The sequence below is a fragment of the Toxorhynchites rutilus genome, chromosome 2, assembly GCF_029784135.1.
Source record: "Toxorhynchites rutilus septentrionalis strain SRP chromosome 2, ASM2978413v1, whole genome shotgun sequence".
NCBI classification, from domain to species: Eukaryota; Metazoa; Arthropoda; class Insecta; order Diptera; family Culicidae; genus Toxorhynchites; species Toxorhynchites rutilus.
In genome coordinates this window covers 113,487,268-113,497,588 of record NC_073745.1, presented here as the reverse complement: position 1 = coordinate 113,497,588, position 10,321 = coordinate 113,487,268, and the positions used below count along the sequence as shown (strand labels likewise).

Sequence of the window (10,321 nt, the reverse complement as noted above, 5' to 3'; positions counted from 1 at the left end):
TTCGTTGTTACTGGTTCAACAGAGGGAAAGAGATTTTGCTTATACTGTTCGTACCGTCAAACGTAGTCATGTTGTATTTCTTAAAAAATCAAAGGTCCAACGTATCAGTTGAAACTGTATTTTAGGGATTTTTCATGAAACAGCAAAACAATTGAACTCATTTAGTGTTTTAGTAAATTATTTTTCCCAAAGGTCGAATTTTTCTTTCCCCTTCCATAAAGCTCCTCCAGCCTACGGTACCGATCGAGCTTACAAGGTCCCATTTGAACGAACCGTTTGTCCATAGTCACACTTAGCCGCCGAATACACACAACGGTTAGCGGACGCAGATTCCTCGCGAGACCCGGAGCCCGAGAAGTAATATCTTTATTTGTTTTGAATCACTTCGAAAGAGAGGTCGCAAGTTTTCCATTCCGTGATCGCATTCTCACAAACACTCTTCCCGCGGGTTGTCACGGTTCGATTGGTAGCTAGACAATTGTTTGGAGCAAAACTATCAACAGTGTTCAGAGGGATACCTGTGTATATTATAAACTCGGAAAGGTTCCCTAATCGGTCTACCGGTCTTTATCTGGTGCCTATTACCTAGTGAGTAATCCAGTTTATCGCATTTAGCGACCGCATGCCATTGTCGCAAACTTGTCCAACCGAGTGTAAGCATCAGTTGTTCCAGCGGGAATAATTTAAATTAATTATCATCAATTACGACGAACAGTGAGTGTCTGTTTAGTGGGAGACGGGTAGCATAAAAGGCGAAAAGTAGTGAATGAATCGCATACTGTGAATGAATGAAACTCTCGTGCCGGCGGTGCAATTTTTTTATGAATGAACCACGAAAAAGTGTGCTATGCTGTGAGCAGGGAAGCAGACGATGAATCAAGTGTAGAGGTTGGAAGTGATCTACTTTATGCGAGGCGAATAATTCGCAGTAGAGAAGAGGAGAAAAAACGTGAATGATGATGTGAACGAAGTTCAGTTCAATATGAATTCAATTTCCTGGAATAGTTGTGACTATGCAGTTAAGGAGAGATAAGAATTTAATGGACATCTATTATATATTGAGTTCATCGAGTATGAACAGTATGAAGGTGAGTCATCTCTTCTTGAATTAATGCATATTGTTGACACGATGCAATGATACATATAATAACTCAAAGCCATCCGGATTGATCCACTACAATAAAATACTTATTTGGGTACAATGAACATCATCATATAAGCTCGGTTACGGACGATACAAACGTCTAAATAAACGATTTTTTAAAATTTATGTGTGATTAATAAGCAAGAGTTAACACAGTCATTAAAGAGTTTTTGGGAACTGTTTTAGTTATTCGATGTAGAGTTTTTGTTGTTCGGGTTTGTTATAGGATATCGCGGTCTCTGGAAATTGAAGTAACGACGAGAAACAAGACTATTTTTCAAAATAAATCAAAACAGGGTTACAAAATTATTTTTATTGCAAATTTCTCATAAAAGATCAACTTTTAATTTGACTGAACTCACTAAATATACAAAAATCGACCGCTTTTCTATATACCAAAACTAGCTGACCTGGCGTACTTCGTCCCGCCTAAAATAGTGTTTTATATGAAAACATTCGAACATTTACATTTTATTCCTAAGCACGATCATGGGTTCAATCCTAAAACTATTCATTAATTAGTCTTTTTATTGACCGTGGCAGAATTTTCTCCTTCTCTAACAATCCATCATCATCTTTCCCTGACAATCCATCACCATTTACGCTTAATACCAACGCAACATGAAAAACAATTCCGTCAACTCAAATTTTAATGCAACCAACAACGCTTTCAACGATGTTACTTCAAGACATATAATATGAGAATTCAATTTTTCGAATTTTCCCATTTTAGCGATCCATTTTAATTCATATAAAACAGGAATGGCAAAACCTGGCAGCACTGCAGGCTACATGTGAATTAAAAGATAGACAGCGATGTACCAAAACACTAACATTTCATATTAGGGCAATGTTTTTTTTTTCAAAAAACGGCCGCTCTCGTTGTACACGAATATTTCAAGAAAACTCACCAGTCACCCGTAGTCGGCGCTTTGGCCACTCCTGATATAGAAGATCTAAGATATAGGATTGTGTTATTCCACCTAAAAATCCATAACCATTTTCGAACCGAAATGAATTTCAAATGGAATGGGAACATCAAGTGGAATAACAACGCTTATCACGATGTAATTGTAGAACATATGGAAATACAGTGTTCCGAATTTTCCCATTTCCCTTCGAAGTTTTACAAACAAAATTCAGATTTTTTCACCTTAACATTGATCTATGGGCAGATACAAATACAAATAAAAAAAAGGCGACTCAAATCGGACGATTCCTCCTCGAGCTTTGCGTTTAGCATCACATTTGTTGAATCTTTTGACATAAGACTATGTCTTTGATTTCTATATAGGGGGGTCACTCTACGAAAAATGTAACGATTTATTAAGACTTTTCAAACGACTATTACTCAAAATGGTTATTGCGACATATGTTGTGTTATATATCATTAGACAGGAAATTTATCCACAATTTTTTTTGCTTGAAACATGTTCATGAAACATGTTGTTCTCCATTCAGATAATCTTCTCCGGCCCTCACTGGAGGGGATAGCAGCGAATGAGAGAACATTGATATTGAAATTATTGTTGACTTATATCACCTTCATTGATAGATGTAATGATAGGATAGATATTGATGAACTAAAATTTTATTTTGATGTCGGGGATTAAATATTATGTAAATAATTTTAACTAATCATACAAACGACAAATAAACGTATTATGAAAAAAAAAAATAGTAAAAAAAGTTGATTATTTAATTGGGTATGTTTTTTTCCCCGATTGCACTATACACTCGCTTCCTCCCCGACGCAACGAGCAACCTTTTGGCTAAATTCGGGCGTTAGCTCATAATGTTAGTTGATGCTGAAATGAATTATTCTCCATTTACCGATAATAGGCATTAATTCTATATTATATTGTACTAGCTAACCCGGCAAACTTCGTCCCGCCCATTTACTTGATTAATTCTCGAGTAATGCAGAAATTTGTGTTTTATTTGTATGACAGCCACCCCTAAGAGAGGGAGGAGGGGTATCTAACCACCATAGAAACATTCATTGCACCCTAAAGTTTTCATATGCCTAATTTGGTTTAATTTGCTTGATTAATTCTCGGGTAATGCAAAAATTTGCGTTTCATTTGTACGGCAGCCCCCTCTAAGAGAGGGGGAAGGAGTATCTTAACACCATAGAAACATTTATTGCATCCTGAAACCTCCACATGCCAAATTTGGTTTCATTTGCTTGATTAATTCTCGAGTAATGCAGAAATTTGTGTTTCATTTGTATGGCAGCCCCCCTTTGAGTGGGGGAAGGACTGTCTAACCATCATAGAAACATTTATTGTACCCTAAAACTTTCACATGCCTAATTTGGTTTAATTTGCTTGATTAATTCTCGGGTAATGCAAAAATTTGTGTTTCATTTGTACGGCAGCCTCCTCTAAGAGAGGGGGAAGGAGTATCTTAACACCATAAAAACATTTATTGCATCCTAAAACCTCCACATGCCAAATTTGGTTTCATTTGCTTGATTAATTCTTGAGTAATGCAGAAATTTGTGTTTCATTTGTATGGCAGCCCCCCCTTTGAGTGGGGGGAGGACTGTCTAACCATCATAGAAACATTTATTGCACCCTAAAACTTTCACATGCCAACTTTGGTTTCGTTTGCTTGGTTAATTTCCGAGTAATGCAGAAATTTGTGTTTCATTTGTATGGCAGCCCCCCCTTAGAGAGGGGGGAGGGGTCTCAAAATATCACGAAAACTTTCCCCGGCCCCAAAAACCCCTACATACCAATTTTCATGTCGATCGGTTCAGTAATTTCCGAGTCTATAAGAATCAGACAGACAGATCACTCCATTTTTATATATATAGATAGATAGATAGATAGATAGATAGATAGATAGATGTTGTCCAATCAATTTGTGCTTAATTCATGTTTTTATCGTGTAGGTCTCATTACTAACAATTTGTTTAATTGTGGTCCAGGATGTCATAATATCGAGTATGTTGTTTGGTTATATAAAAATGCAATAAATGAATTTAAATGGCTGCTGATATAGAAGATCGAAAAGGTATACCCACGTGAATCAGTTTATGATTGTTTGAGTAGTCGCGATCTTACAGGGCTATAAAGTTATTACAAACAATGTTCCGGACAACGTGGTAACGAAGGAGATAATGCTATTTTTATCTATAATATATTTTTGTAGTCATAGATTGATTTGACTCAGGCTTATATTTATGTAGGTCCTAACTATGTTTAACTTGTGTTTAAAAATAATACATGATGACTCTTTGTCTTCTTCTGCATGATTGAATAAACAGAACAAAAGGGTAGTAATGGTTTTAATGGTATTTTTGTGTACATTTTTGAACAGAATGCCGAATTCCACCTCGTTATGTCATCTAACCTGTTTGAAGGATACATGTACATACAGGAAACGGTTTTTCCAGGGCATCCATTTGATGTATCAAAAGAGAAAAAAATACAGGTTTTGAACAATGAAAAACTCAATTTAAATGCAATTACTACACACAATCACAGTCCTATGTCAAGATCCCGTCCGTGCCCCTAGGTTCAGACCCATAACTTTTTTTTTATTTATGTATTCTATGGATATTAAATCATTATCAGACACAATTTTTGTTCAAGATTTTAACCGACCTGCAGTGAATGTGAAAGAGTAAACCTTTTACATACGACACATAATAATTAATTAATAGCGCATTCTCTTGTTTGTTTCGTCTCCTCTGTTCATAATGTTCATAAACATTAATTCAAAAAGAGTAGTGATGTTAATAGTGAATGAAGTTCCTATGGCAGGATCTTGTTGCTAAATGCTTGTTCAATGTCCGTCTTGTTCTTTCAGAACAGCTGGGGGATTTTCCGTCAAAGAAGTTTATTCTGATTTGCACATTGGTTACACATATTGTAGAGCTTGTCACTCAAAATACATTCAAGGTGTGTTGCTTGGCATAAAATTCTCAACACGAGACGGCGAACATTAGTGCCATTGAAGAAGACGATAGACAGTGTCCTATGAACGGTGTGTGTCTCATCGCCGACTCCAGATTGTTATTTCATTTTAGAATTCCACATTATCCACAATTACTCCCGTTGCAGTGCAGTTGCTTTCCATGATTCCTGAAACGTATTCAATAAAATGTTCATTGGATCTTCTCACATGCTCTCCAATTGGTGTTGGTGTGCAATCCGAGCATGTGTGATTTGAGGAATTTCAATAATTCATTGTGCTCATTCAATAAGGCTTCCTACTCGCCGGTGATGCGTCGAGCTTTAGGCTCATTGAGGTTACTTGGGCATATGTGGATGGAAGTTCGATGAAGCAGACGCAGCGCCATTTTTCGTTTAACAACGTGAATCAATTCGCTCTGTTTTAAAAACGAACGGCGGATAAATGTATTTTTTAGATATTGTTTATTAAAATATTTAAATCATTCCTCGCTAACAACTTGATGGAGCTGGATGTGCTATTCATCACTCCTCAAGCATTGTTCTCGAAGTTTTTTTTTCTCTTCTCCCCAACGAGTTGGTTTTTTTTCTCGTGTGTTCTGTGGTGAATTAGTGCCCAAAGTGCCCAAAGCAGCCAGAACCGAGGAAGCAGCGCCTCTGCAGTGGTCTGAATCGGCGTCTGTAGTGGATCAATAACCATAACGGCATCGTCAACACGTGGTTGACGCTCAGTTGAGTACAACAATAACTTCTGCTATTGTGTTGTCTCCGTAGCGCGTGACTTTTGTGTCTCCCTTAATAGGGTAACAGAGCGCATATCGGAACAACACATTTATGTGATTATTTTTATTTTATTTAAGTTTTTTTTTTAATTTTTTTTACAAGTGAGATAAAAAAATTGTATAGCTAATAATCGTTCGTTCTAAGAATGGAGGAGGGTGGTGGTCTAGACATGGACATTTCAGACTCCCCCTCGTTTGCTCAAGCAGGGTGTAGTAAGTCCCTTAAACGGACTCCTATGCCCGAAGACTCTTCTTCTGGGGACGAGTCAACTCACACTACCAAGCCCCCCTCCAAAAAAAAGATTGCAAACCTTTCCCCTGATTCCTCCAATACTTCCACCCAATCATCGACATCCCTTCCCCCCTCTGATGTTACTGTCCCCACTCAAACCTTGTCCTCGAATTCCTCTCCTATTGTTTCCGCTCCCCGTGTCAGGGTTTATCCGGACGATGCGCCTGGCGCTGGTCCTTGGGTTGTTTTTTTCCGGTCCAAACCTAATGGTAAAGCCTTGAGGGTCGTACAGATTATGACAGATCTGAAAAGATACACCTCTGTTTCCGAAATTTGCAAAGTAAGACCGAACAAACTGCGAGTTGTCGTGACTAACCGAAAGGACGCGAACGATATTGTTGCTGATAAGCATTTCATCCTCGAATATCGAGTTTTGATTCCCTCCCATAACGTAGAAATTGGGGGCGTTATATCTGAAACGGGTCTGACGTGCAAAACTATAGAAAGTATGGGAGTTGGCAGGTTCAAGAGGCTTCCTTCGATGGAAGTCAAAATCTTGGAATGTCGCCAACTTGGAAAAGTTACCCAGGAAGGAGTAGAAAAGAAATTTACGCCGTACGACTCGTTTCGAGTCACTTTTGCTGGTGCCACCCTCCCTGACTACGTTATGGTGGACAAATTGAGGCTGCCGGTACGACTCTTCGTGCCAAAGCCCATGACTTGCAACAAATGCAAGTCAGTTGGTCATACAGCAGCTTATTGCGCCAACAAGGAGCGCTGTGCCACTTGCGGAGAGCAACATGAGGGGAAATCCTGCAGTGCGACTGAGCATAAGTGTCCATATTGCGGGGGATCCCCACACGTGCTCTCAGCTTGTGAAACTTACAAGAGTCGCTGGGATAAACAAAAGCGCTCTTTGAAGGAACGCTCGAAACGCACTTTCGCGGATATTTTAAAGGGCGCTTCCCCACTGGCTCAACAACAACCATTACCAACAAACAATGTCTTTGCTTCACTGCCAGTTGACGAATTGGAAGCGGATACAGCTAACGAGGGCACACCGTTTATTTTCAAAGGGAATTCCCGGCGCAAAAATGTGTCCACTCCCAAAGTTCAACGACAAGTCCCATCGGTGGTACCCCATGTTAGCTTGCCTAAAATATCGAGTGCAGCGGACAAGCAAAATCAGGTTCCTCCTGGCTTCCGTGGGAATAGTTCACCTTCGAACGACCCAGCACTCGAGGGGACATCAAAAACCCCAACTGTGCCTTTTTTTGCGTCCAGCTCAACTTCCCAATCGGGATTTATAAAGTTGACTGACCTTGTGGATCAAATCTTCACGTGTTTTAATGTTTCCGATTCCATCAGAACCATTGTCATCTCAATGCTTCCAGTACTAAAGACAATTTTGCAACAATTGATGCAAACATGGCCCCTCCTTGCAATGATCATCTCTCTTGATGTCTAATTCAAATAGAGAGGTCGGAGATATCACTGTTTTACAGTGGAATTGTCGTAGTCTTATCCCTAAATTGGATACATGACGGCGCCAGTGGTTGTATGGTTAGCGTAACAGCCTCACAATCCGATCGGCCTGGGTTCAATCCCAGCTGGCGTCGTTGGGATTTTCTGAGGCGAAAAATCTCTGGTTACGTCTTCCTTCGGAGCGGAAGTAAAAGAAGTTGGCCCGGCTCATGAGTTGTTGAGTCTGATAGGTAGGAACAGGTGGAGTCGCCTCCCTGATGTCGGTGATTGGCACTAAAGTGGCGGAAATAGGCCGACGAAAAATAAGCGAAGATAAAAAAAAAAAAAAAAAAAAATTGGATACATTCAAATTTTCAATTCATAAGTTCAATTGTGATGTTTTTGCTCTGTCCGAAACCTGGCTTTCTTCGCGAGATGATCTCTCTTTCCACGATTTTAATATTATACGCTTGGACCGTGATGACAGATACGGAGGGGTGCTATTGGGGATCAATAAGTGCCACTCATTTTTTCGAATTGACCTTCCACCTATTGGAGGGATCGAAGCTGTTGCTTGTCATGCAAACATCAGAGGCAAAGACCTCTGTATTGTCAGCTTGTATTTGCCTCCGAGAGCTACAGTTAGCCGCAAGCAACTTATTGACATGTGCTCACTCCTTCCTGGGCCACGATTGATCTTGGGAGACTTCAACTCTCATGGAACTGCCTGGGGGGAACCGTACGATGACAATCGTTCATTGTTGATATATGACCTTTGTAACAGCTTCAATATGACCGTTTTGAGCACTGGGGAAACAACACGTGTGCCTAAACCTCCTGCTAACCCAAGTGCTCTTGACCTCTCGCTTTGCTCGAATTCACTATCGTTAGATTGCAAGTGGAATGTAATCCAGGATCCCAACGGTAGTGATCACTTGCCAATCAAAATTTCCTTCACCATTGGGTCGAATTCTTCTGAATCTATAAACATGGCATATGACCTCACAAGACACATTGACTGGAAAAAATATGCGGACGCGATTACTCTAGCCATCAATTCCAGAGATGGTTTACCTCCATTGGAGGAGTATAACTTCCTTTCTCGTTTGATCCATGACAGCGCGGTTCGCGCTCAAACGAAACTCATCCCAGGTTCCACCATTCACCGAAGGCCTCCCAATCCATGGTGGGATAGCCAATGTTCAAAGCTTTATGTAGAAAAATCGAATGTATTTAAAGCTTTTCGGAAACGAGGAACCATTGACAATTTTCAAACGTATTTAGACCTTGAAAATCAATTTAAAAACTTGATCAAAGGTAAAAAACGTGCTTATTGGCGAAATTTCGTGGGAGTTTTGTCACGAGAAACGTCAATGAAAAAATTATGGAAAGTGGCTCGAAACATGAGAAATCGCTCTTCATCGAATGAAAGCGAGGAACATTCACATCGATGGATTTTTAATTTTGCGCGAAAGGTTTGTCCCGATTTCGCTCCCGTGCAAAGAATTGTTCGAGATATACCACAAGATAGGTGCGATCTTGATTCCGAGTTTCCGATGGTAGAATTCTCTCTTGCTCTCCTTTCAAGTAACAATTCGGCTCCAGGATCGGATAGAATTAAGTTCAACTTGTTGAAAAACCTCCCCGATGTGGCCAAACATCGCTTGTTGAATTTATTCAATAAGTTTCTGGAGCATAATGTTGTTCCGGATGATTGGAGACAAGTACGAGTTATAGCTATTCAAAAACCCGGAAAACCCGCGTCCGACTTCAATTCGTACCGCCCAATAGCAATGCTGTCTTGTATACGGAAATTGTTGGAGAAAATGATCTTGTTTCACCTTGATCGATGGGTTGAAACAAATGGCTTACTCTCAGATACACAATATGGGTTCCGCAGGGGCAAGGGGACGAATGATTGTCTTGCGTTGCTTTCTTCAGAAATTCAAATGGCTTACGCCGAAAAAAAACAAATGGCTTCAGTATTCTTGGACATAAAGGGGGCCTTTGATTCTGTTTCAATAGAGGTTTTGTCAGACAAATTACACTCTCGGGGTCTGCCGCCTCTATTGAATAATATGTTATACAACTTGCTTTGTGAGAAACATTTGAACTTTTCTCACGGAGATTCGGCAGTAAGTCGGGTCTCTTACATGGACCTCCCCCAGGGCTCATGTTTAAGCCCCCTTTTGTACAACTTCTATGTAAGCGACATCGACAATTGCCTTACACAAAATTGCAGCCTAAGACAACTTGCAGATGATGGAGTGGTGTCTGTCGTAGGATCAAACGAATCCGACCTGCAAGGACCCTTACAAGATACTTTGAACAATTTTTCAACCTGGGCCATTGGGCTAGGGATCGAATTCTCCACGGAGAAAACAGAGAAGGTGGTTTTTTCTAGGAAGCATAGACCAGCAAAACCAAAGCTTCAACTTTTGGGTAAAACCGATCACTCATGTTATGTCATTCAAGTATCTTGGGGTCTGGTTCGACTCCAAATGTACTTGGGGGGTCCATATTAGGTATCTGAGTAAAAAATGTCAACAAAGAATAAACTTTCTCCGTACAATTACCGGCACCTGGTGGGGAGCCCATCCCGAAGATCTTATTATGTTGTATCGAACAACTATTCTCTCAGTGATGGAGTATGGCAGTTTCTGTTTTCAATCAGCTGCCAAAACACACCTCATTAAACTCGAGCGAATTCAGTATCTTTGTCTCCGTATTGCGTTGGGATGTATGCCCTCAACGCATACCATGAGCCTCGAGGTTT

At 40.1% G+C, this 10,321-nt stretch overlaps 1 protein-coding gene across 1 annotated transcript in view; it reads left to right on the top strand.

The window, feature by feature from the left end:
• Nucleotides 1-360: 360 nt before the first annotated feature.
• The window catches only part of LOC129764404 (uncharacterized protein DDB_G0284459), a 47,120-nt gene continuing 37,159 nt past the window's right edge, over nucleotides 361-10,321 (top strand). Inside the window, exon 1 of the mRNA XM_055763441.1 lies at nucleotides 361-1,088. The gene's annotated coding sequence lies outside the window, so the exon portion shown is untranslated. The remainder of the gene's footprint in view (nucleotides 1,089-10,321) is intronic.